The sequence below is a fragment of the Bidens hawaiensis genome, unplaced genomic scaffold (assembly GCF_021521415.1).
Source record: "Bidens hawaiensis isolate Kalapana, Puna unplaced genomic scaffold, B.hawaiensis_p1.1 tig00023199_1, whole genome shotgun sequence".
NCBI classification, from domain to species: domain Eukaryota; kingdom Viridiplantae; phylum Streptophyta; class Magnoliopsida; order Asterales; family Asteraceae; genus Bidens; species Bidens hawaiensis.
Genome location: NW_027493628.1, coordinates 361,888 through 366,420, shown reverse-complemented (window position 1 = coordinate 366,420; position 4,533 = coordinate 361,888). Strand labels below are relative to the sequence as shown.

Sequence of the window (4,533 nt, the reverse complement as noted above, 5' to 3'; positions counted from 1 at the left end):
AGGTTAATAAATCAATACACAATGTTATTTTGCAATATGTGTCATGTTTTAATGTGATGAATAAATATTATAACTCTTTAATAGTGTTAGATGCTATAAATAATCGTTGACTCTGATGTATAATCCATCATCTATTTAGGAGTGACAGTTAATAGACTTGTCTTCGGTTTGCTTTTAAGGATTAATCTTTATCCATGGATTATTACGTAAAACCTTTGTTCTTTAATGCTTGCAAAATATTTCTTGGATCTAAAATATTCAACTCGTAATCTGTATTACTTTTAAGAAAAAATGTTAAAATACAAAGATAGATAAAAATAAGAAGTGTGAGAAGGATTTTGCTTATAAAAACCACTAAAAAGTTCAAGAAAAATAATAAAAAAATCATAACTCAAAATATAAATATAAATAAACATTAAAATGTTTCCCCCCATCTTTTTTGTTCACACACACAATATTAAAAAAAAACACAATGACGAAAATAAATAAATAAAATATGACAAATAAAAAAATTAGCACAATATATCGCAAAATATAACACAATGTTGAGTAATTTATAATACAATATTAAGAAATAAAAAAAGACACAATTTCAAAAAAAAAATACACATAAGTGATGATAATAGACAAAAAAATACAATGATAAATAATAAAGTACAATGGTATTTTTTCTTCAACATTGCGTCTTTTTTTTTATTTAAATGAGGATGACGGGAGAAACTTTTTAGTTTTTTAAATTTTTTTATTTATATTTTCAGTTATGATTCTTTTATTAATTTTCATTATTTTTTTTAAGCCGAAAATCCTTCTCAAAAGTGAGGTGACAAATTCCAAAAGGTGTGGTTCGACACCTTAACCGCACCTTGTAATAAGATTCAACAAATTAACATATACCAATATTTCATTTCATTTCAATTCTCTCTCATTGGCGAAGACACCTCCAAACACAGACGATTTTAGTTTAACCCTAACCATAACCGGCGACCCCAAACCTCTTCTCGATCCCTCATTTCGTTCGCGGCTGCAGGTAAGCAAACCAAACCCTAATTCCCAAACTCAATCTACCATTCATCAATTGAAAAGTAGAGCTAACTGATTTGTAATTTTGATATGATAAATTGCCTAATTCAATACCGATAGGTTTAATTTTTGTTGCAATTTGGCATTTACATAAATTTAGTTTGAAATAGATATTGATATTCAACTAAACAGTAATGAACCTGTATTTTGAGAGATGAATTTGTTCTCTTTGTTACTGTAATATTAAGGTATTAAGAAAACTAAAGATTTGCTCATTTGATTTTTTTATTCATTTAGTGATATTTAACCTTCCCATTTTTTTGTCGTTTCAGGTTTTGGCTTAAAGAGTTACAGCAAGTTGTTAATGAAGCTTATGTTACTGGTAAGCTTTTAGAAAAAAAATATGGTGATCAGGTAATTTAAAAGTTTCTTTATTATTAGTATTTAGTAAAAGTTTAAATTTACTTAATTTTTTTAAGTTGGCTTATGATCTGAACAGTCAATTTAAATTAGAAATTGCAGGATTTCAGTAGGAAATTTGGTTCTTAGTGTGAAGCCAACAATAGATGGTTAAATGTTATACTTTAATGGCAAAAACGAGGTTCAAATTGGTTCTTTAATGAAGGCTCACAAGTCCCCTAACTTACATTGGTAACATTACTTGTGTCTTAGGAGCCTTATTTTGAGGCGGTTATGCGTTAGGGTAATTAGGAAAAAAAAAATTATTACTCTTCACAGGTCCATTTGGTGGTTCATAGCACCCTTATTTTTTAGTGTTGCTTAACTTGAATATTAAGGGCATTTGATGTCTGATTTATGTCTCTTTTTTTTACTTGCTCAGAGTTTTTACCTGATCTAATGGCATGTATTTGCCAGATTTACTTCTTGGGCAAGTGTGCCAGTCATACTTCTGATCTTGTCTAGCTATTTAACTAATTTAAGTTTGTCAATGGGGTCAGGTCTTGGTCCAGAACGAATCAGATCTAATCCATTTTTATGATCCATTAGTTACATATCATCATTGAAGGAAAATCATGTGCCGTCAAACCAGGCTCCTCCATACAAACAATTGCTCCAATAAAGTATACTGGAGAACTAGTCAATCTGCAACTTTCGGGCATTGTGTTGATTTCTCCGCCGGACGGTTCTGTAACGTCTAAAACGTGGCACACTTTCTGGGTACGATTAGGACGAAATTGTATTTAGGTTAATTATAAACCTTAGAGATCGATTCAGTTCGAGTTTGGAATTGAAATGTTAAGTGTGATTTTGCAGCGGAGAAAGTCGGACTACCACGAGCGTTGACAAAATATGCTCACACAAACAGCATTGTAGCTGGGATTAATTTCACTTCACTGAATACTCTTTATGCACGAGCTGTTGAAGTGGAATCTTCCCTCAGGTGCTGGTCGTAAGGTATTTATCTTAAATTAAGTTAATTTTTTCTTACTAAAGATGGAACAAGGCAGAGATGGAAACAGTGGGTGGTCTGGAGTGTAAAAAAGCAGCTTTATTAGGCTATAGTATACCTCTTTCCTTTTTACACCATGGTCCTCTGTATATGTGTTTTTTTAATTGTAAACAATACATGGTTATTTTTATGATTGTAAATGAATTGGCTATGGCGGACGAAGCTTTATAGGGGCAACCTCTTTCATCAATGACATCTATAGCCATGTCATTGGTATTTGTTTTAATTATTGTTATCTAGTTTCTGTTTTATTTTTTGGTATTTACTTTCTTTTTTTTTTTTGCAAAAAAAAAGATTTAATTACGAGTGTTTTGTTTCATCAAGGACGCGCTTCGTGGATTTATCGACTACAGTTCGGTCGAGACCTAGACAAGAACAAAAAGGATTGCACTCTCACAACTGCATTGGTATGATTTGATACCGTTTTGCTCAATTTCATCATGATTAATTACTCTTCGATTGTAATTTCGGTTGATATGATTTATTGATTTATTGAGCATGCGATTAATGTTTCCTTATTGTTGTCTTGGCATCCTTTTATTGCATAGTTGTTGACTCGAATTTAGTCTAAACATTTGGAGAATAACGTATATCATAGTTTGATAGGGATACTGCAAATCGATTGGTAAGTTTTAAAGATTATCCCCGATTAGATTTGACTAGCAACTTAGCAAGTATATACCATGATAATTTAGTTACACCATATTGATTCTTAAAGCAGTCTGGTATGTTCATATATTTTCAGCTCCTAGATGCTGATGTTGGACATATATGCGCTGTAACTTTGGTAGCAACACATTTGAAAAGGAACTGATTATGCAAGGTTTAAATTTGTTATCTACCTATTAAAGCATATTAATGGCTTATTTTTACTTGTTTCTTAAATAGATAATGTAGTGCTTTAACTTTGTACAACCACAAACTAACACAAACCGTTTAAACTCGTTTATGTTCGTTCATTTACAGTGTACAACGTTCGTTTATATTGATTACAGACTAACATAAACGAACACGTTCGTTTTCTTATCGAACAAAACTTGCATATTTGTAAGCTTCATCTTATTAATGTAACATTATTTTTCTTAGGTAATTTATACAGTTCGGGTTGCAAGAATCAAGCCGTCGGTTCAGGTTGCAAGAATTAAGGCGATGGTTCGGGTTGCAAGAATGAGGGCGTCGGTTCGGTTTGCAAGAATTAATGTGTCGGTTTAGGTTGTAAGAATGAAGAACGTTATTGTATATTGTATTTTTAAACACATACTTGTGGTACAATAAAATCGTTTTGTATATTTGAAAGACTTTAGTTTTTTGCATTCTATTTACTGGGTTGATATATTTTGTTTTCTGAAAATTAGAAAAAAAAACAAATATACAGATGTTGTATTCATGGGGCAAAAGATGCGGTCCTCATACCCACCTCTTTAGATATGTTAACAAATAGGAATAAGATGCGATTGTAGATATCAAAAGGTTCGATGCTATTTGATGCGGTAAAAGGCTCCCACCTTTTGGCCAAAATCACCGCATCTTATAGCCTCTTTTGTACTAGTGTTTTTGTCCCTTTTTGTTGAATAACTTGACCCTTACCATTAAATACCAATAATATGTTAGATGAGTTGTTAATTCAGAAATAGTTTCCTACAATAACATGATTAAGCTCAATTAAACAAGCCAAATAGTGATTAAGCTCTTGGACTTGGTTCCCTAGTGAAGTACGCCAAATAAGAGAGAAGTCATGTTCATTTATATGTATTTATGTATGTTTAGGTTTAGTAGGTTACCTTGTATGATGTCACAAAGAGACGACAATGCTCGCTTGAACCATCCCAACTGAACCTGTAAGGATGAATTTGTCATTGGATTATGAACTCCTCTAGCCCCAAGAAATGAAGAATCCAAAGCAGTTGCACCTGCCACTGCAAAGTTTGCTCCTTGTTGTAATTCCATCGTGTGACCCACAAATGGTTGTACCATCGGTAGCCCAAGGCTTTCGGCTTCATAGTAAAAAAAGAAGTAATGTGTATACATTAAGTTCCATACAT

The 4,533-nt window shown here is 32.1% G+C and overlaps 1 long non-coding RNA gene across 1 annotated transcript; it reads left to right on the top strand.

The window, feature by feature from the left end:
• Positions 1–2,891: 2,891 nt before the first annotated feature.
• LOC143567016 (uncharacterized) lies at positions 2,892–3,866 on the top strand. Its single transcript, XR_013141328.1, has 3 exons — positions 2,892–3,116; positions 3,237–3,314; positions 3,578–3,866. It is a non-coding gene; the product is annotated as an uncharacterized LOC143567016 (long non-coding RNA).
• Positions 3,867–4,533: the final 667 nt, after the last annotated feature.